This window comes from Onychostoma macrolepis, chromosome 05 (assembly GCF_012432095.1).
Source record: "Onychostoma macrolepis isolate SWU-2019 chromosome 05, ASM1243209v1, whole genome shotgun sequence".
Classification (NCBI taxonomy): Eukaryota; Metazoa; Chordata; class Actinopteri; order Cypriniformes; family Cyprinidae; genus Onychostoma; species Onychostoma macrolepis.
In genome coordinates, this window is record NC_081159.1 from 43,377,452 (window position 1) to 43,401,814 (window position 24,363).

The window sequence follows — 24,363 nt, forward strand, 5'->3', positions numbered from 1 at the left end:
CACAAGGAATGGACTGAGGCTGGGGTCAAGGCATCAAGAGCCACCACACACAGACGTTTCAAGGAATTTGGCTACAGTTGTCGTATTCCTCTTGTTAAGCCACTCCTGAACCACAGACAACGTCAGAGGCATCTTACCTGAGCTAAGGAGAAGAAGAACTGGACTGTTGCCCAGTGGTCCAAAGTCCTCTTTTCAGATGAGAGCAAGTTTTGTATTTCATTTGGAAACCATGGTCCTAGAGTCTGGAGGAAGGGTGGCGGAGCTCATAGCCCAAGTTGCTTGAAGTCCAGTGTTAAGTTTCCACAGTCTGTGATGATTTGTGGTGCAATGTCATCTGCTGGTGTTGGTCCATTGTGTTTTTTGAAAACCAAAGTCACTGCACCCATTTACCAAGAAATGTTGGAGCACTTCATGCTTCCTTCTGCTGACCAGCTTTTTAAAGATGCTGATTTCATTTTCCAGCAGGATTTGGCACCTGCCCACACTGCCAAAAGCACCAAAAGTTGGTTAAATAACCATGGTGTTGGTGTGTTTGACTGGCCAGCAAACTCACCAGACCTGAACCCCATAGATAATCTATGGGGAATTGTCAAGAGGAAAATGAGAAACAAGAGACCAAAAATGAGATGATGAGCTGAAGGCCACTGTCAAAGAAACCTGGGCTTCCATAACACCTCAGCATTGCCACAAACTGATCACCTCCATGCCATGCCGAATTGAGGCAGTAATTAAAGCAAAAGGAGCCCCTGCCAAGTATTGAGTACATATACAGTAAATGAACATACTTTCCAGAAGGCCAACAATTCACTAAAAATGTTTTTTTTTTTTTTTACTGGTCTTATGAAGTATTCTAATTTGTTGAGATCCTGCTGGAAAATGAAATCAGCATCTTTAAAAAGCTGGTCAGCAGAAAGAAGCATGAAGTGCTCCAAAATTTCTTGGTAAACGGGTGCAGTGACATTGGTTTTCAAAAAACACAATGGACCAACACCAGCAGATGACATTGCACCCCAAATCATCACAGACTGTGGAAACTTAACACTGGACTTCAAGCAACTTGGGCTATGAGCTTCTCCACCCTTCCTCCAGACTCTAGGACCTTGGTTTCCAAATGAAATACAAAACTTGCTCTCATCTCATCTCATCAAAACTTGCTGGGTTTATGTATATGCTTAATTTTAAGATTAACTGTTTTTTCCAAGGCATTGTTAGATTCCAGTGTATCCTGTTATAGCTATGCAAAGATTTGATAATAATAAAAAAAATAATAATAAAAAAAAACAGTATCATAGCTATTAAACTATTTCTTGTTATGATTTTAAATCTGTATTTAAACTCAGAATGATTTTAAAATAAGTCTGATTTTGTGGTGGCTGTGCTTCAAAGGGGACATTGTATGCACATTTTCCACAAGTTGGTATGATTCTTTAGGGTATTCTTGAAATGGTCTCAGTGGTCATGAAAAACAACACCCTTTTTACCTTGTCAAAAACAGCTTTGTTCATTGCGACTCATTTTAGTGCATAAGCTTTACATGCTAATGAGCTCTGCTCAACACCCCCCAGCTGTGGAAGAGCAACGGCGATTCACAAATAATCATAACAAAAATATAAAGTGTGAGACTTACTTCTTCTGGAGGTGCAGCTGGATCATGAACAGTGGGTACTGATCCATCCTTGAGTTTTAACTTTTTAACAAAACCTACCTTGAATTGTCCCTCATTCAGAAAGCAGTCTGGAGTAAAATGATTTGCGCAGCCAGACATAAACAAATTTAGTGAAAGTGAAGTGACGTGTGGCCAGATATGGTGACCCATACTCGGAATTTGTGCTCTGTATAAAACCCATCCAAGTGCACACACACAGTAGTGAACACACACACACACCGTGAACACACACCCGGAGCAGTGGGCAGTCATTTATGCTGCAGCGCCCAGGGAGCAGTTGGGGGTTCAGTGCCTTGCTCAAGGGTCTCACCTCAGTCTTGGTATTGAAGGTGTAAGAGAGTGCTGGTATTCACTCCAAAATCAAAATGGCTTGATAATTGAGAATGTTTAGGTTTTTGGGGGATTAAAAAAAGGAGTGATTTTTTATTTTTTTTTTATTTTATTATCGTAGGGTGATTGTGTCCACACACTGCTAAGATACATTTATATCCAAATAAAGATAGTTTGCATCCAATGTCTCTTTTAATATTAAAATATTATAATCTTAATTCAAGTGACAAAAGATTTAGAAAGTCTGACAGTAATCAGTGTTGAGTACTACTGTAAGGTTAACCCTGACTGCTTTACATATTTGAAAATGATTAACAGTTGAAAACATTAGAAATTTAGAAAAGTAATCAAAAAGTAATCAAATGTAATCAGTTACATTACTTTAATAAAGTAATTGAAAAGTTACACTACTTATTACATTTTAAGTAGGGTAACTTGTAATCTGTAACCTATTACATTTCCAAAGTAACCTTCCCAACACTGGTAAAATGGTAGCTGACACGCACCCGCACACATGTATACCTTTCCCCTTTTGGTTGTGTACATGTTAGTTTGATTTGCTTATTAGTTTTTATTTAACATTTGTTACAGATCACACTATTTATATTTCATAATAATGACAGACACAGATTTGGTTCATCTTTATGGGTTTATTTTTAATTTGCATTAATTTCATACCATAAGTGATTAGTTTGGGTGCACACTTTCTAGTTATTGATGGTATACTTTGTTAACACTTATTTCTTTTGAGTTTACCTGCAGGCGGAGAGCAGAGGTTGGGTGCTGTCTTGTCTTTATTTCCATTTAATTTCTAAGTGATTTAATTTGTGACTTTGTTTGTATTGAATACATTTTTTTTTTTTTTTGGAAATCCTGGGTTCCTTGCCTTGCAGGTCCCTCACAAAGGTAAAGTAAACACCCAACACAAATCTGATCTTTTGATATCAAGTAATTTACATGATCAAGCAAGTTACATGAAAGAAAGAATTTCCTTGTCCTTGTGTATTTTATACATGTCTAGACTTGTAGTTTAGTTTCAGAGCCCTATAAAAGAGCATATTCTGCCCGATCCAAGAGACAACTGCTGCTGAGTTGTTATTGATGTCTGAGGATTTTACAAGACTATACAAGAACAGTGAGTATATCATTTAACGTTTATTTAATGTATTTTCAGCAAAGGGGGCAACTGACCACCATAGCTTGAATAAATCCAGTCTTTTCAGTATTCAGATTAAATACCAGTTAAATAACATAACAATGGCCTGCACACTAAGGGCAAACATACACAATCAGTACGAAAGTCAAAAATTAGGCATTTTCATTTAAAAGTTTTCTCATTTCCATACATCAACATCTGTACAATGTTAGTTAAATATTCTATGAATAATTGGCAAGAAATGCACTGCTGCAATTTTGAACTAATAATCAGAACATAAAGCCGTCAAAGATTTTTATTTTTTTATTTATTTGACTCTATTAAAGAGCACAAGCACAACTACTGCAAGGATGTGACAAGGAGGTGACTTCGTGGCTGAACAACCCTATCATGGCCATTTAATATTATATTTGAAAGTCTTTTTAATTAACTAAAATAAATAAATAAAAAATAATCTTTTAGTAACAGCAATTAATGTATAAGCGGAAACACTTTTATTTAGCTAAACTTCACACAAACCTTTTATTTTATTTTATTTTGTCCATTAGTCTTTGTTTGGACTAGGTTTGTATTTACTTGTACTTTAAATGTATAAATTTGATGTGGACGGATGGATGGATGGATGGATGGGGGAAAAATCTTATCATCTAGCATTCTTCGATACACATTAACTTCTGAGGTATTCAGGGCCCCTGATGATTTACAGAAAATTTTGTTCTGATAGAGTGTCAACTCTATTGTTTTACAGATGAGTGCATCCAAAATTCAGGAAAGGTACGTAATCCTGTTCAGATTCCTAGAATGATGGAAACTGTGCACTTCATTATATTTAAGTACTGTGTTGTATTACTTACACAAATATATTTAGTAAACTTGATAATTCTGACAATGACTGCTCAAAATTGACTTTATACTTAATTGTATTGAAATTTAGAATATCTGGATATGTTAAATAGCAGTATATGATGATCAGCACTCGTCTGTCTGTCTGTGTCTTTGCTGGAGCAGTGAGGTGAGAATCAAACACTCTCTGAATAACGAGGAGGAAGACTTTATAGTCAACAGGAGACGATCTGTTTTTCGAACCCTGGAGAACCTTGCGGAGACACACTGCAATCAGGTTAAACATCCTATACTGTACTGCCTGGCTATTCCTTCTTAAAATAACTTACACATGGTTATAGCTGATGAATGCAGAATCAAACTGTGTGCATTTCAGGTTGAGGTGAAAAACATTGCATTACTGGGTTCTGGAGGAGGACAAGAGCCATGGTGGGTTTGCTGGGATCCCTGGTTCAGCTTGAGAAAGCAGGTCTTCTGGACTGCATCCTTTATCTGAGCGGAGTGTCTGGATCCACCTGGTACAAACCCTGAGAAACAACAAACACACATACAGTACACACATACAAAGAGAGAGAGAGAGAGAGAGTTGAATGTAAAAAAATGACAGCAGTATGTTTTTCAGTGTTGGGGAAAGCTATTGTATTACAATAGTAGTATATTACAATATTGTGTTACTCTCTGCAAAAGAAACTAATTGCATTACTTTTTACTAGTTACTTTTTATGGGAAGTAATGTGTTACATTATTTTTGTATTCCATTTTCTCATCTGGGCTGGACTTATCTGTTTGTTTTTAACATAAATAGTTCTGTTTTTGGCAAATGTAAAACTAAAAGTGAAATGAATAAACCTCAGGCTGAAGGAAATGTAAATTCATGTCTGTACAGTAGAGGAGGAAGCTCAAACGAACCTTTCAGCTGTGCTGCCATTCTGGATTGCATGAAGAATAGGATGAAGGAAAAGAATGTTCAACACTCTTCAGCAATTAAAAAAAAATTTTTATGCGTTTATCTAAAGTAATTTTAGCATATTAGTATGGTTGAATTAGATCACTGAAGGTAAGGATGCTGGTTAATAAAATTAGATTAAACAATTAACTTTTAATTATTGCAGGTTTGATTTACATTTAGAGCTTGCTTTTCACTGTTTTTATTATTTTTGAGGAATACTGAATCTGTTTTTGTGCAAGTGAGATGAGTCAATGCATGTTCACATTTAGTCTAGAACCGCAGTTACCCTGCACTTACTGCCGAAAACAAAGTAACCGGTGTTACTTATTTGAAAAAGTAACTCAGATATTTTCTTGTATATTACATTTTGTTTTTACTTTACTGTAAAAAAATAATAATAATAAAAAACAGGTTGCTTCCTTAAAAGTTTAAGTACAATCAGCTTAGCTGTATAAGTAATTTCAACTTAAATTACATTATACTGACTTTAAAAAATGAGTTGAGTCTTACATAAATTATAAATTTAAATTGTTTAACTTATATTAAAGTAATTTAAAAAATATGTTGTCATGTTTCATAGATTATGTTTATTTTTTACAGTTTAGTTAATTGAAAAAAAGTAGTCTGATTACACAACTTGCACTACTTGTTATGTGTCACAACGCTGTTGTTCCTCTCAAGGTGCATGGCCTCCTTATACCAAGAACCAGACTGGTCCACCAAACTAGAGACCGTGAAAGACAAAATCATCAAGAGACTCAATGGTCCTAAAGTCAGCTGGGGAGACGCATATGAAAAACTGAAGAAATATTACTATGAGAAAGACATCTTCAGTTTGACTGACATCTGGGCAGCGATGGTTGTAACAACATATGTCAAAGAGGTCTGTAAATATTCATAACACAACCCTCCATGATTTAGGCTATGTGCTACATATCGAATGTTTTAATAAAGTGTTATAGAAGCATTCAACAGTAACAATGTTGTAACATTGTTCAGATATGGGCATCGGAAGCAAAAATAAATTAATTGCAGCTATTATATCATACCTAAATTGAAGGCTGTACAAAGGAAAAGGAAAATCTTTTCTTTTTTGACTCCCCATGTGCAAGTCATAGTTTTTTTTTTTTTTTTTTTTCCTACTGTTAAAGTCAATGTGAACCAGCAACTGTTTGGTTACCCACATTCTTCAGAATATCTTCTTTTGTGTTCAGCACAAGAAGGAAATTAATACAGGTTTGGGACAACATGTGAGTGAGTAAATAATGACAGAATTACAATTTTAGGGTGAACTATCCCTTTAATGACAGTCGGCAGCATGTTTAGTACTGTCCCTTTAAGACCTGCACGCATCTAATATACAGGCACGCATGTGTTTCTCTCAGCTGTTTACCTTCATTTTAGACATAACCAACTGAGTCTATACATAAACCTTGTGTGTTTTGACAGTATTAGCACAAAACATAACTTAGTTCAGTAATCAGGCACACGCACTTTGGGTGTATGTGCTCAGAAAAGGCGCTTGTCAGAACAGCACACTGAGTGAAACGTTTAACCAGTACGTCTTTGAAGCAGATGCAGATAATGTACTTTTGGTGACTGCGAATAAGTGCAGTGTCCCTTGAGAGTAACTCTACCGCTGAGTTAACACTGATGTGAATGTATGTGGCGTTGTACAGTACATAGAGACGGCGGTGCCAGAACTGCAGCTGATAGAATGCGCGCTGAAGTACGATACAACGATATTTCTTCAAAAAAGCAAATCGTGGAGACATTTTTATAGTCCACGATCAAAAATCGTCATATCGAACACCCCTACCCTCGGCAGAAATCGCAGACTAGGGGCACCGGACCGCAAGGGCACTTTACCGTTGGACCTCAAAGGGGCAGGGGCTCGAGCCATTCACTCCGATTGCTCACCTAACTCAATCTGTTGAATAAAGTATTTGTATTGCTATACTAACCCCTGTCCCGAGTCTACTTCCATGACAGCTATAGTAAGCCCCGTTATTAAAATACCTGGAATAGGAGAAATAATACAAAAATTGTCATATTCACTCAGAATTAAATCATATTCGCAAATTTCTATTACAGTTAAGAAGGAATTAATTGTATTCAGTTCTGTTTTAGGCTCTAAAACATTCCAGTACGTCCGGTCTTTAAACACATTTTATATTGAAATAATAAAGATTTTCTGTACCACCCTATGAAAACATCCTGGCTCAGCCACTGGTCTTGTCCCACCCATGTACAATGGCTCTGATACCGAGATTACAAACTACAGTATATCTACCTGGCATCCCTATCTACCATCCCTATCTTGAGAATTGTTAGATCAACAGAAATATCAGATCCAGCCCCGGATGCCATCCTGTCAGAAAACATGTGTTTTGTAACCGAACAACTAGTCAGCAGAGTTGACTAATACCCAAAACCTCTTAACAGCAAGTTTTCTATCAGCCAAGAGCTGACTGAGTAAAGCCAGAGAAGAGCAGAAGCAGGAGATTAAGTGATGATTATAAAAAAGCTGTTAATTGAATAATTTTATTTGCATATATTTTAATGCTCAGACTTCATCTGACCAGCACAAATCCATCAAGTTCTTGTGAACACAAATAGCCCTTGAAACCACACAAGCATAAAACTATGGAGAAATTGTATAAAATATAATAATAGAATATGCATACTAATCAATTTGATTTAACAAACAGCCCTAGTCTCCTCTACTATAACATACAAAAATATTTTCTCTACAGATCAACGAAACCAAACTCACACATCAGTGGAGCCAACACAGTAAGGACCCGTTTCCCATCTACACAATGATCGACAAGCAATGCAAACACCAAGGAGATGGAGGTCTGTGTTGGTGTATGTTTCTTTGAAAGAAAGACAGAAAATGTTCTAACTTTTTATGTCAGCTGTTAAATGGTGGTGTTTTCTGTCTGCAGACCCTTGGTTTGAGATCAGTCCACGTGAAGCAGGTTATTCCCACATTGGAGCATTTGTGGGAACCTCCAACTTTGGCAGCCAGTTTGACAATGGCTCAAAACAAACAAACAAAAAAAATCCCCTGCCTGAAATGGACATGCTGTACCTGCAAGGTAACAAACAAACAGATAGTTTCTGTGATGTACTGATCTAGTGATCAGGTCTGTAGTAGTTGCTAATTTTCAAGTCAAAACTGAATTGTAAACAATGACATTATGACTAGAAATGTTTAGGAATCAACAATTTGAGTATTTAGAGAGGAGTTTAGCATGCCCAATATTATTAGATGAAATAAATGAAAACATTTACTAAACTGCACAAAATTGAACATTGCAAAATAACGTGACTATATTGCCCCACTACTGGGGAAAACTAACACCCTACCTAGGGCCAGATGCCTCCTGGGGTTCACAGAATTAACACTATCCCAGCGATCATCTAATTTTTGCATTAAAATGTACAATTTGAATGACTCACTTTTTAAAAAACTGCCATACGTATGTAACCGTGGTTCTCTGAGAAGGGAACGAGACACTGTGTCCTCTCGAGGTCACTATGGGGAACGCCTTTGGCGTGACCGGTGTCTGAAACATACATCTAAACACGACAATAACATTGGCCGGCGACAGCCTATGACGCCTTTACCGGTGCGACCACAGTATAAAAGGGCACCAGAAGAATGCGTCATCCGCTTCTTTGTCTGAAGCTCGTGTCCGAAGCATGGTGTGGCTTATAGAGGATGCAGTGTCTTGTTCCTTTCTCAGGGAACCATGGTTACATACATAACCTGAGATGCTCGAACTTCGAACTGCATCCTCTAGAGGTTGCAATGGGGAATGGTATACCCACGCTGCCATGCCATGCACTAAGTACCAACTCTACCAAAGCTATGGGAGTTGCCCCAAGGACGCCCTGACAGCTGTCAGTGACATTATCTAGTATAGCCAAAAGCCTGAGCTGCATTGCCCAAAGAACTTACCTGTTAAGGGCTGGGCTTGAGGGAGCCTGAACCCAGGGCAGACCTCAAGGCTTGGAATCAGAAACAAAGAGATTCCTTTAAGGGGATCTGGCAAAGCATCTAGGACCATAAACTAGACCAAGTAGTCCAGGTGGCAATTACAGGTCACATGTATACACTACAGAGATCTGGCGAATGTGGCAGGGAGAGAACGCTGGAGTTTTGCTGTTCGCCACTTCTCCACCGCTTTTTTGTCTGAACAGTCGTCTACTTATTAAGTTTTGTTTTTGTACAGACTGTTACTAAATTGAAGGCTGTCTACCTGTTTACTGCTATTCCCTTTAACATCAGCTGATTGTTTGTCATTCGCTGTTTGTGGGTAAATACCTAGATTTCTCTGTCGTCTGCTGCTACTATGAGGTTTACTCCCTGGGCAGCCTTTCAGCTGTCCCGGTGTGGTGACTCTTGTACCTCATTGCCATGGACAAATTTTTCGTTGTGCTTGACAATTTTGACAGTCTCTGTTTAGCTAATGGTTAGCTCTGGCCAAACTTATTTGACGACCGGCATGAGGTTTAAGTATTCCATCCCGCAGCTGCTGAATCTCAACAACCACACTGTGGTTCCAACATGCATTGCAGCCATTAAATGACTTGGACTCCTGCAGCGACCGCGTTACATCCACAGAAGTTCCCGTCGAAAGTTTGTCTATCATCAGCCTGGCTGCTCTGCCTTGGGGATTGCATCTATCTGGACCGATATCACACGTTTGTCACGTCATCAGAGCAATCGTTCTCTGTTTTAGTAAGACGAGAATCACCTTGAGACTTCTCAATGCTAAGCTGGACTGCATGGGAAATAATGTGAGAACGCTTTACACCGAGCAGGACACAAAACATGGAGTGGATTTCAGTGTACTACAGCCTCTACAGAGATTCATCACTCCATCAGTGCTCAAAATATAAATATTTAATGCACAATCCCTCACAAATAAGTCATCCTTTATACAAGACCGTATCGTGGAAAAGGGCTTAGACTCAGTGTTCATCTCAGAGATTCATGACCTTCTTACAACACTTTGCTCTACCACTTATAATATTTTAATACTTGGAGATTTTAATATTCATATAGATACTCCCTCCTGCAACTTTGCGGCTGAGTTTTTGCAATTATTGGACTGTCTTAATCTCCAACAACATGTTGATGTCCCCAAACATTCTAGGGGACACACATTGGATTTGGTCATCTCAAACTCTGCCCCAGTAGTAACCTTCCGGTGTATGATTTGGGTGTGTCTGACCACAAGGTCATTTCAATAGAATTGTCACTCCCTTGTTCCCTAAACAAAGAAAAGTGTCAAATGTGTTTCAGGAATTTGAAAAAGATTAACCTGGACTTCTTAACAATAGATCTTCAGCATCTCTCCTCTGCTGATTTCTCTTCAGTTACTAAGTTGGTTGACTTTTACAATAGATCTTTGAGCAGTCTCTGAGATCTCCATGCCACTTTCAGAACTAGAACTGTCACCTTCTCCAGTTCAGCCCGTGGTTTACCTGTGAACTGCAAAAGATGAAGACAGCTGAATGTGTCCTTGAGCGGTGTCTTAAGGTCACAGGACTCCCTGTTCACAGGCAGGCCTACAGAGGGCATAGAAGGCCTATGCAAAGTCCTTGAGAGATGATAGGTCACGATTCTATCCTGGTATAATTAACAATAGTCTTGGAAACTTGAAGCAGCTTTTCTCTATTATAAATCACATCCTAAAACTGCAAGCTCACTCTCATTTAGAAGCAAGAAAGGAGAGATGCAATAGCTTTATCACTTTTTTTCGGGAAAAATGTAGACACCATTCGCTCCCTGCTGTCCAGTTCCTCTGCTCTGCTTGTCTCAACTGCTGATTTACAGCCTGGGACTCCCCAACCTCTCTGACATCTCACAGCGAGAGCTTGAGGACATAATCAGAAAGATGAAACCATCTACCTGCGCCCTGGACCCTTTTCCTACAGTCTTGGTGAAATATAACCTTTGTGTCATACAGGTGCATCTCAATAAATTAGAATGTCGTGGAAAAGTTCATTTGTTTCAGTAATTCAACTCAAATTGTTAAACTTGTGTATTAAATAAATTCAATGCACACAGACTGAAGTAGTTTAAGTCTTTGGTTCTTTTAATTGTGATGATTTTGACTCACATTTAACAAAAACCCACCAATTCACTATCTCAACAAATTAGAATATGGTGACATGCCAATCAGCTAATTAACTCAAAACACCTGCAAAGGTTTCCTGAGCCTTCAAAATGGTCCCTCAGTTTGGTTCACTAGGCTACATAATCATGGGGAAGACTGCTAATCTGACAGTTGTGCAGAAGACAATCATTGACACCCTTCAACAAGGAGGGTAAGCCACAAACATTCATTGCCAAAGAAGTTGGCTGTTCACAGAGTGCTGTATCCAAGCATGTTAACAGAAAGTTGAGTGGAAGGAAAAGTGTGGAAGAAAAGATGCACAACCAACCGAGAGAACGCAGCCTTATGAGGATTGTCAAGCAAAATCGATTCAAGAATTTGGGTGAACTTCACAAGGAATGGACTGAGGCTGGGGTCAAGGCATCAAGAGCCACCACACACAGACGTTTCAAGGAATTTGGCTACAGGTGTCACATTCCTCTTGTTAAGCCACTCCTGAACCACAGACAACGTCAGAGGCGTCTTACCTGGGTTAAGGAGAAGAAGAACTGGACTGTTTCCCAGTGGTCCAAAGTCCTCTTTTCAGATGAGAGCAAGTTTTGTATTTCATTTGGAAACCAAGGTCCTAGAGTCTGGAGGAAGGGTGGAGAAGCTCATAGCCCATGTTACTTGAAGTCCAGTGTTAAGTTTCCACAGTCGTCTGTGATGATTTGGGGTGCAATGTCATCTGCTGGTGTTGGTCCATTGTGTTTTTTGAAAACCAAAGTCACTGCAACCGTTTACCAAGAAATTTTGGAGCACTTCATGCTTCCTTCTGCTGACCAGCTTTTTAAAGATGCTGAATTCATTTTCCAGCATGATTTGGCACCTGCCCACACTGCCAAAAGCACCAAAAGTTGGTTAAATGACCATGGTGTTGGTGTTCTTGACTGGCCAGGAAACTCACCAGATCTGAACCCCATAGAGAATCTATGGGGTATTGTCAAGAGGAAAATGAGAAACAAGAGACCAAAAATGCAGATGAGCTGAAGGCCACTGTCAAAGAAACCTGGGCTTCCATACCACCTCAGCAGTGCCACAAACTGATCACCTCCATGCCATGCCGAACTGAGGCAGTAATTAAAGCAAAAGGAGCCCCTACCAAGTATTGAGTACATATACAGTAAATGAGCATACTTTCCAGAAGGCCAACAATTCACTAAAAATATTTTTTGGATTGGTCTTATGAAGAATTCTAATTTGTTGAGATAGTGAATTGGTGGGTTTTGTTAAATGTGAGCCAAAATCATCACAATTAAAAGAACCAAAGACTTAAACTACTTCAGTCTGTGTGCATTGAATTTATTTAATACACAAGTTTCACAATTTGAGTTGAATTACTGAAATAAATGAACTTTTCCACGACATTCTAATTTATTGATGTGCACCTGTGTATATATATATATATATATATATATATATATATATATATATATATATATATATATATATAGGCCAGTAGCCCTTGGCTTGGTATTGTTTGCAGAATTTGGCCTCGGCGAAAACTAATTGAGGAACCCTGCTGTTGTCAGTCCTTTCTTGTCTTGTGTTTTTTTCACCCTCGTGTTTCCTTATATGGTCATTTTCCTGTCCTTGTTAAGTTTGATTATGATTCCGTTCAGCTGTGTGTGATTACTTATCCTGTGTATTTAGTTCCTGCCGGTTTAGTTCCTTTTCGCCTGGTCTACTCGTTATGTTCCTTGTGTCCCCGTGTGTCTCAGCCCTACCTTGTCGAGTTCTGGATTAAAGACTGTATTTGAGTTTATTCTCGTCTCCGTGGTCCTCGTTCCTCCCCACTGTGTGTGCACCGTGACAGAAGACCAGACTTAAACCGAAAGTGAGCGGCACATTTTTTCATGGTTTTGTTTTCCATTTTTTGAATTTTTTTTTGTTTGTTCCTGTTTGTGTTCCCCTGCGGCATGGAAGTCGCCGCTCTTCATCCCGCTTTAGCCTGAGGAAATTCAGCGTGGGAGTGTGCGGTGGGATCACCGCGAGCGCTGTCCGCTCATCAGTCAAGTTTGCCGGCCACTACGAAGTTAAGACCGCCGGCCGTGGCTCACTCAAGCCTGCCGGTCGATCATCTGTCCAGCCAGCCGGCTGTGGCTCTCAAGCCTGCCGGTCGCTCTGACGTCAAGCTCACCGGCTGCGGCTCACTTCAGCTCCAAAGTTCACTCCAGTGTCCTGACCAAGAGTCCAGTGTAGGCTCCAGCCCCTTACCAAGAGTCCAGTGTAGAACTCTTGGTAAGGGTCCTACAGTTATGGATAGTTATGACCGCGGAGGCCATTCCCAAGCCTGCCTCTCCTGTCGCTGAAATGGAAGCGGTTCCTGAGTTAACCCTGAGAGGGCCCCTGTCACCACATTTAGCCCAAGGAGGGCTGTGGATCTCATGTCATGCCCAGAGAGGGCCTCAGCTTCCGAGCCTAGCCCAAGGAGGGCTCCTGTTCCTGTGGAGATTTAGACTGTCCAGCTGTAGACTGTCATATTACTAATTTTTTTTTTGGAATAAATGTTTTTGTTTCATTTGTTTTCAACTTCCTGTTGTCTGTATGCTGTTTTCTGCAGCTCTGTGTGGGAGCGCTATAGCTGATGAAGAGGAGATCCTTAAATTAATCTGGCAAAAAATAAAAGGTGCAGCTGCAGTTGTTCTCAAGATTCAGTTCTAACTAAAATTAACAGTCAGTTCTTTAGAACTTTGTAATGTGCTTATTTTGTTTCTCTTCAGATTTTTTTGATTATTCATTTCCTAACATTAAAACAATACTTGAGGAAATGGGGAAAGGTAAAACATTTCTTATTACTTTTATTTTTTGACAAGTTACATGTAAAATATTTAAAACATTTTGCATTGTGTTTGTTAATTGTATGTTTTCTTCAAAAGACGCGAACAACCCACCTGCAGACAAGTGTTGCAAGGTTCTCATGGATCTTGTGGACATGAATCTCCATGTTTTAAATGGCAAAGATCCTTCTGCTCTTGATAAATCCATCAGAGAAACTCTGAATGGTAAGCTATATGTGCTAGAATTCATAAACAAATAATATTTGGGCTTAGCTATTTTAACTATCCCCAATTACACAACAAACACAATTAAGACAGAAAAATGGTTATTGAACACCACCATTCCACTATAATCCACCATTACTATCCAAAAAAATATATTTATATTGATGCAAATGAAAATTACGCTGCAGAGAAAAGACATACAATCTTGAATGGTCATTCAGATCTAATTTTCACAAAGCATGTTTTCTTGAATTGTTTGTCCTTTTATTTTATCAGTTAAACAATTGACAAAAAGATGCACAACAGTATTTTAAATGGACTGCATGTCCCTCACAACTTAAACTACTTAAATCACATTACAAGTTGTCACCACAGGAATCTGCTTACAACTTGTGACAACTTTGAATTTGACCTTGATTAATTTAGAATTTTACTTTGATTTTAATTTTTTTTTAAATGAAATACTATATAAAATAAGTCATATTTCAAATCATATCTGTGTTTTAAATTTAGTTAAAATAGTAAAAATAAACTAATTATGAAACAGTGAAAATGGATATGGAAGCAAACCAATCTTTTTGCAAACAAAATAATTAATTTAGTTTTTTTATAAATTATGCTTATAGAAACTAGAATTTTATGTTGTGACATAAGGTTTCAATGATATGACGACTTTTTTTTTTTTTTTTTTTTACAGAGCTCGCTGAAGGCAAAGGTCAGCTGATTTTTCAGGTGGAAAAACTGAATCTCGCTGATAAAGAAGCAGCAAAAAGGTTTATGCAGCAATACACCATGGATGCATGCAACTATCTGAGTAGTTTGTTCAATTTCTTGCCATTCGGTAGGTTAAAGTCTCTCTAATATAATACATACAATGTACTTCAATTCTGATTTTCTAGCAAGATTAATATGTCAACCATCTTACCCAATGAAACATTTTCATCTTTTAAAAAGATGTAATTCAACATCCAGTTTAAACCAAAACATGTTTTAATGCCTTGTGCCATAGACCAGAGGTTTCTAAACTTTTTAGACTATGAAAATACTGTACCACTTAAAGATGTATAAGACCCACCAAACATTCTTTAGTGAAATATAAGAATTTAATGCACAGATAATATACTGATACACAGGGGATTTTTTTGGAAAGGGGGTGTAGAGCAGCTGCTCATTTGCATTTAAAGAGACAGATGAAAACAGTGTTTTTGTTTCCAGACAGCATGGAATAAAAAATCAGTGGTGGGGTATTCTCATGCTTTATAAGATTCCCATTTTAAAAATCACTGGCAGACTTTATCAAATCATGCTGTCCCAAGATTCCTGTCAGAATGATGTAGTCCTGCACAGGCCCCTCCCATGATAGTTGATTGACAAGACTGTCTTACCTTAGACCCGCCCTGAGTGAGCTGTCATCAGTTCGCCATTGTGTCGACCCCGGAGCAGATGTAGACAAGAATGTCTCCGATTAAGCGATTGAAGTGTTTTGTGGTTGGATGTAATAATGAACATAGCAGTCGTCATTTAATCCCGACAACTGAGCTGCTATAAAACGCAGAGGATTAATGTTACTTTAGTTTTTTAAGGGAATGCGCCAATCTTCCTAATGCGTCTATGTTTGCACAAATCATTCGTGATCCAGCTTCCTTTACAGAAGAAGTGAGTATAAGGGTTTTTTATGAATATTTGCAAATCACCTTTCCAAATAATGTGCTAGTTAGCAAGTGTGGTCACACTTTATATTAGGTGGCCTTAACTACTATGTACTTACATAAAAAAATAAGTACAATGTACTTATTGTGTTCATACTGTATTGCAAAACACTATTGCTGCTATTGAGGTGGGATACGGGTAAGGTTAGGGACAGGTTTGGTGGTATGTGTAGGTTTAAGGGTGGGTTAAAGTGTGAGGGATGGGTCAACAGTGTAATTATAAATGTAATTACAGAAATTAATTACAGATGTAATTACATATAGGTATTTTTAAAAATATAAGTACAATGTAAAAACATGTATGTACACAATAAGTGCATTGTACCAAATGATTAATTCAAATGTAAGTACATAGTAGTTAAGGCCACCTAATATAAAGTGGGACCGCAAGTGTTGCGGCTAAAATTTACAGTACGGCTCATCATCCCACGGAAGAGAGGGGCAGGGTGAACAGAGTTCATTAGAATTTAAAGAGACATGCACTAAAACGGGCTGCTGTAAACAGAACTGATTTTAACAAGGTAAAAAGGGTGGGTTTTTTTACACTACCATTGAGAAATTTTAACCAAAGTACGTTATAGACTTTTTCATTAAGACCCTAAAGAATCATATCAACTTGTGGAAAATGGGAATCCGATGGCCCCTTTAAAGTTCCAATAACCACTTTTAGAGTCTGGCTCATGGCTACAATTAAAACAGGCCACAGCATAAACTTGCTAAAATATTTATTTATATATTTAAAGTTTATAGGGGAGAAACAAAAATAATTGGGAAATAGACTTAGCCAAACTCAGATCAAAACCAAATCCACAGTCACTGCAGCAAGGGAGCAAAAAAAAAAAAAAGAGGCTCACTTGTTGCGCTGTTCTGATCAGAAATATGTGTCACTTGTGCCCATTCCTGTAATGAATAATAAGTAACCCAAAACCTACAAGTGAACAGCCCCTTTCATATTCAAACTCCATTAGACCAGGTGTTAAGTCATAATCACTTGCTGACATGAAAAAAAAAAAAGGGAGAAGCAAAACAGATAAGGGAAAATAACAGGACTGAACACTGCCCCCTGCCCTCTTTTGCCCCATGCACCACTGAAATCAGACCCTCCGACCCCCCCAGGTCCTTCCACTAACACACACACTGACCAACACCAGTCACTTTGTGCACCATTGGACTGCTCACTGCCTCATTACAGCATTGGACTTCTTATGACAGTTTAAATAATGACTGCTCTCTGAGCCTTTTTGTCACTTTAAACAGACTGATAAGCTCTTTTTGCACTACATTCATATCTGCACTGTTTGTATATTTCATTGGTTTTGCACTCTGCCATCTTTTTTACATGTCCTTATTTGTATATTTGTATAGTTGTATTATATATATATTTAATCTGCATTAATCTGTATTTTTACGTTCTACTGTTAGTGTTTGAGAGTAACACAATTTCAATTCTCTGTATATATGTGCTGTACATGTGGCAGAATTGACAATAAAGCAGACTTTGACTTTTGACTGACTTTGAAGAAGCTTTATTCTGAAGAGTGCATTTGTATTACAGATCTTTACTTGAGCATTTGTAGATGCATTGCTCTGTGGATCTGGGGCAGGAAATATAACTTTCTCCACAACATCAAAGGTGAGAACAGACACATTTGTTAACTGTCAACTAAGTGTAAATAATAAACATACTTACAATGCTGTGATCTCTCACTCCAATACGGTCAGATACAATATTGCCTCACGCTCTTCTGGAAAGTGAGACAAGAGACTATGAAGATGCCGGACTGTTGATCAACTCACCGTACATCTCAGTGCTGAGAGAAGAACGAAACATTGACCTCATCATTTCCCTGGATTTCAGTGAAGGCGATCCTTTCATGGTATAACATGCGTATATAATTCTCTCTATATAATCATGCATATATACTCTGATAAAAGTTCATCTAAAGAAATAGATCAACTACAAATGTAAATTCAGTCATCATTTATCTGGAGATTTTTGAAGAATCCTACTGTTATTTTCCTCATATTGACCTCCAGAGTGCACACAAACCTAAAATTTACAGCATATTAAAAACACTCATAGAAAATTACAAATGCTGTGTATCATTTTAACAGAAAAAAGAAAGCCATTTTCATTTTAAACATCTTTATTACATGGTATGTATCTTTACAAGGTCTAAAATACCTAAAAATAGCTTTCCTTTAGCACGGGTCTTAACAGGTGTTTCTCAACTACTGCATGAACACAATCCAAAGGCAAAGTTTTCAGTACACATAAATGTTGTATTGAAATGTCTGTCTAACCCTTTTAATACAGTGATAATGCTGTGTTGCTTTTCCATTGCAGACACTGACACAAACTTCTGATATGTGCAATAAACTAAAGATCCGTTTCCCTGATCTTCCAAAGTTTACTGATGAAGATAAAAAGAAACCGAAGGACTTCTATGTGTTCGAAAAACAAAATACTCCAACCGTGATTCACATCCCTCTCTTTAATGTGATCAACTGTGGAGGCAAGTTAAGATGGTCTAGTTAAATATTGAAATATATGTATAATACGTGTTTAAGTGTTTTATTGTTTTATTGTTTTTTTCAGATCATATTGAGGACTGGAGGAACAAATATTGCACCTTTCAAGGTCCTTACAGTGCTGAGATGATCACTGATCTTATGGAGGTCGCTGGAAAAAACATCTCAAACAACAGAGAGAAACTGAAGGAGCAGATTTGGGATAAAAATGCTCCAAGCACTAACTCTACTAAACATACCTAAATTCAATACACATCTGAATAAAGACTAAGCTGATCAGGGCTGCATTTCCCAAAAGCATCGTAAGCCTAAGTAGACCGTAGAACCATTGCCACCATGGATTTCAGGATCAGCTTAGCTTATAATGCTTTTGAGAAACGCCATTTTACAATAAATAGTGTGGGGTGGGGGTGGGGTATTATCTTACTCATATTTTAATTTAGTTAAATTTACTTTTAATTTTAAATTTAGTTGCTCTTTGATATGTTTGAAATATTTATGTCTGATCCCTATTGCTTGCTTAAGCAATAAATATCATTATTAATCATTTATCATTAATGATCAACCCAACAATAACAGACTGGATTATAACCGTGATAAAAGGATACTGTATTATTTTGATTCTGTTCCAATGAATTAATAAACTGTTCTCTGAAAATAAGGTTTTTGTCCTGGTCATTTGATTTCAAACAGCACTGATCAAAAATAAAAAATTATTTGTCCTGGATGTTTATTAGTCAATTTAGTGCTACAGTTATGCTAAAGCGCACCAGCTAGTGTGCATTACCTAATATCATTTTAACCAAAGACTAACTAAAGACTAACCAAACTGTTTTTTTTTTTTCCATCTGGCCTGTAGCGTCAAAGAAAGGACAGATTTTTGCATACTTTGTGAACACAAAGTGGACAAAACAGAGCAAATTCACCTCATATATGTATAGGTATAATGAATTGCTTGTACATACAAAGCATACACACTTACCTGTTAACACTTACCTTTTTTTTTTTTTAAAGGGGACCAGATTCATTGTTGTAGACACAGGCTAGATATATGGTTTTTGTGGTACCTAGAAGGGATTTATCCCAGCTAACAGAATTTAGTTATAAGAACGTTCTCCAAATATTCAGTGTTGGTTCTGGGAACATAAAATTGTCCAGTTTTCTTGATGTTAGAGGAACGTTTTAAAAGGTATGATGTTCATCAAATATTCTTTCAACTTAATTTTGATTTAAAATTCCACATTCTAGGAATGTTGATTTGTAACATTCCAAAAACATAAAAATATCCAGTTTCCTTAATGTTAGTAGAATGATATTTAAAGTGTAGTATGATGTTCCTGAACATTTTTTTAATCATTCAAGCACCTGCTGTGAACAAGCACTGAGAGAAAGAGAATAACAACTTTCATCAGCCACAGCCATAGATGAACAGAAGATAAAGTTAAAGATAAAGCATACTATTAGGAAAGGCGATTTGCAAAGATTCATAAAAATAAAGTTATTAAATTGTAATAGTTAATAAAATTATTAAATTTTATAATTTATTAAATTTTAAGATTAAATCTTTCAAGATCTGATTAAACAACTCCACAAACAGCATTGCCAGCTTCAATTATTACTAACCAGATTGACTTTATTTCTGTCAGATGTCTACAGCAGTTCTTATTGAGAATTAACAGAGGTTTAGATGTTGACGTCTTAATGAAAATGTTTCGTTTGAAGTCACCATCATGGAGAACAGTGTTTGCTTTAGTTTGGCTCTTGACCCTTGACTTTTGTTGAGTTGCTTCTTTTGCAGCAATTGAAGGTGTTTTCAGGAAACATTTCTGCATTGATAAAGCAGATCAACATGTCTGTTTTAATATCAAACAAATGACTGCATTAAAGTCCTTTAACCTGTTACCTAGCACCAGGACGCCAACGCACTGAACACTCTCTGTTTGCACATGTCATTGTTTACGAATATATTCAATTAAACATGACAAAATTAATCTTGACAAACTATATATCATTCTGAAGGTCTCTCAAGCATCGACAACAGATCGCTGTTTTTCGATGGAAAGCTTATAAGGAATGTATTTGCTAAATTTGTTTAAGCAGTACACATCAAAACAAAATATTAAAAATGCAGTACATACCATATTAATCTTGATAAGGAGTCACAAACGCATCCACTGCTGTAAATCCCAGTTTAGTTGGAGAGGTGACTGTGACCCATGCTGTGACGCACCTGTCATCTGATGGGGGCGGAACTTAGCGACCGGCTTTTTGGACAAAATAAACTTTTTTTTTTTCAGCATTTTTCATATATGTGTGTTTGTGTTTTGTGGGAAATGTGGCTGTTTCTGTATGATTAGCATCTGTGTGGCTGATAATCAGCGTGTGATTACTCTGACTGAATAACAGCTATCAGTATAAATGCTGATCGGCCATTATGGACTATATGGCCCATATCTGTATGATTATCATCTGTATTACTGCACATCAGCATGTGATTACTTACTATTACGAACAATCAGTGTGAATGTCTGGAAATATCAGTGTATGTCTAGCAATCAGAGTATGTACGTGAGTATGTACTACATACAAAGCAATTTTATTTCTCTTTCTTTCTTTTTATTACTCAAATTATTCTCATTGTATTTTTTAGTGGTCAAATAAATCACTTATATAAAAATACCATTTTTTATGGTATCTTCTTCAGATTTGAAATATAAACTCATGAGACAACTCATGACTTTCAACCAATTACTTTTCTGGATTGCTCCAGGACTTAATTCATGTATTTTTATATGAAATAAAAAAAAAAATCTAAAATTCAGTGTGATACAAATTTTTTCAAGGTGCTTCAGTCTCTATAACTTTTTATCTTTTTCAGCATTATCAACTCTGGATGATGGATAGTAAAGCCCAAAGGGTCTTCTTTCCAAAGATACCAAAATTGTGTGTGTAGCACACTGAAGTCAGCAACTGTTATAATTTTAATTTAGGTAGGTCATTTTCAGCTGTGAGTCCCAATATGGCGTGTCAACCATCTCGCATTCACCATAATAATCAATGAATATTCAAAGGTATACAAAAGTATAACTTGCTGTTGTAGACACACACAGTCAATGCGCTCAACGATTCACAGACCGTTACAAAAATGCCGGATGGCGGATGGCTTACGTATTGCAGCCCATAGAAACAGTCCATAATGAGGCATCTAGGTATATATATATATATATATGGAGCATACTACTAAACTTCAGCCGCGAAACTGGCCAACTAGCATACTATTAGGAAAGGCGATTTGCAAAGATTTATAAAAACCACTATACTCACTTCTTCTGTAGATAAAGCTGGATCACGAATGATTCGGGCGAAAATAGATGCATTTATGTAGATCGGGGATACTTTCAAAGCGAAAGTAACATTAACCTTCTGCGTGTTCAGCGGCTCAGATGACGGGAGTAACTGACGACTGATATATTCATTATTACATCCAATAACTAAACACTTCAATCGCTTTATCTGAGACATCTTGTCTTCCCCTGCACCGGAGACACAATGGCGGACAGCTTTCAGCTCATAGCTCACTCAGGGCGGGTCTAAGGTAAGACGGTCTTGCCAATCAAGTATTGTGGGAGCGGTCTGTACAGAACTACATCATTCTGACAGGAACCTCAGAACTAGGGGTGTGCAGCGGAGCCATTATTTGTATCTGTATCTGTATATGTGACAATTTCAAAATTATTGTATCTGTATCTGTATTCGGATAGATCCGGAAGTGGGTGTGGCTTAAACCGGAAGTTCGTCAAATTACATGAAAATACCATTTTTAATGCAAATCTGTTTGATTCGTAGTTTTCATTTAACAAATATGCCTTGCATAAAGTATTTTTTTTAATTAAAATTATAACTTTGTAAATATCTTCTATTTAAAACTTTATCAAAAAAGAAAAATAACTTTATTCTTCTTATTTTCCAGTGAAACTTTGTGTACAAATTTGACAAGAGACAAGCATCCACAATCTTAAATAAGAGCACTAGTAGAAAAAAATAAGCTGAAAAAAATAAATAAATAGAAATGGAAAGAAAGTGTTCAGAAGCCTACTCGTAGCAGAATGACAATAAAGCTCGCTTGAACTTTAAGTAACTTAGATCCTGTGTTGAGGGAGTCTGTGACAAGTTTTTTATCAACAGAGCGCAACAAATCATTTGGACCCTCCAAAAGCCTTGATCAAACATTGCTTTTCTTTGTATAGCCTAATTAAATGTAATGCCATTCATGAAAAGGTCTAATGTAATGCGTTTTTACAGTTGGATTTCGAAAAGGTTTAAAGTTAAGACCGTTTTTAGGATATTTTTGTCGAGTTGATATAACTCTATAGCAGTCGCGTAGCTACGGGTGGGCCACTTTCATCTGTGGCCCACCCAATGAGAAGTTTGTAATTTTCCAATTGTAATTTATTAAACAATATTAATAAACGTCTTATTTCACTGTAACTTTATTTATTAAAAATATTTAAGGCTTGTTTTCATGGTCAATTACAGGTCGTTTCTTAGTTTTCCCTCTTCCTATAGGTGCATATCATCATACACTTGTCAAAATGATGATTCGTCCGTTTCTGTTAGTCCCACCCACAATGTTATGTTTACGTTTACGACTTAAGGGTATAATAGTAAACGCGCGTTTGTGAAGTTAAATTTTAAAATAGCCTAGTGAAGCAAACATAAATCAGATCAGTTCTTTAAAAAGTAAAAGTCTTCGCAATAAATCCGGACTGTCTACAAATGAAACCCGACACACCACCTGAGGATGCTGGATTTATCGATCGGAAACTTCTGAACCAAGTGTGTTTAAAACATCATATTAGCATAGGTACAGTGTTTGATCCGCTAAACAGATGCGTCCTTTGTGGAAAGAAACACATAAATATTATGCTAGATCCTGGTCGCCACAACAAACTGCATAATTTGCAGCTGCGCACATTTTTGCGGTCCTCAATGTGTGTGAACTGACAGAGACATTTGATTATGAAATCATCAGCAAAGCCCCATTGTTTCACACTGAGGTAATGCTTTACAATAAACTTCCTTTAGTTAACGTTAGTTAATGCATTAACTAACATTATCAATACATTTGTTACTGTGTTTATTCATCTTTGCTAACCAGCGCAGGCAAATGTTGACAATGTTAAGTTTTAATTTTAACAATGTCCTATTAGTACATTTTGAAATGAACATTTACATATCAAATTACTAAAGTTAATGCATGCTTTAAGTACAGTGTAATGAACCTTGGTGCTTTATTTTTTTGTTGGCAATTTGACATGCAGTTTTCATATACACACCTGGCCCACCCAGTTTTATGTAGGCCCACCCACTTAAACATTTCTGGCTACGCTAGTGCTCTATAGACAAAGCTCTGATTTCTGTGAGACGCGCATCGCGGCTATTGATTTGCGCTCATTTCATTCATATAGGCTATAGTTTACATTCATTCACTTTACACATGCAGGCCCATAACCAGCTATGAGGTCCAGACCTCCGTAAATGTTTCATGTTCAAAAATAAAATTTGAAAACATATGAAAAATTATTTACAATCATGTCGCTGAATAAATGCATGTGGCTGACTCGCAGCAGCTGCAGTACGCAGGACTGAATGAGCTTGGGGCAAGTGCAGCCTCCACTCTGCTCTGCCCTGTTGCCAGATCTAGTTATTATAAGCGTCGCTGGACTTGTTAATACTTAATGTAACAGTGTTAATAAAGTAATTAGGTCATTAATAAAGTGAGAAGATGAAGGTTGAGGTTAGAGATTATGTATCCTATTTGTAAAATACAAGATTTAAACTTATTTTGGTGCATTAGTCAGGAGATTGGTTGTGTTTGCTTTTTTGTAACAATATCTGGCAACACTGCTTCGCCGGCACTGACAGGCAGCAATCAAAAAAGGAGCGTGCAAATAGTTTATTGCTGAGGAGACCACATTCGTCAGACAAACACAAAGA

General features: G+C 37.3%; 1 pseudogene; it reads left to right on the plus strand.

The window, feature by feature from the left end:
• Positions 1-3,045: 3,045 nt before the first annotated feature.
• On the plus strand, positions 3,046-18,749 carry LOC131541393 (cytosolic phospholipase A2 gamma-like; annotated as a pseudogene).
• The last annotated feature ends 5,614 nt before the right edge of the window (positions 18,750-24,363 follow it).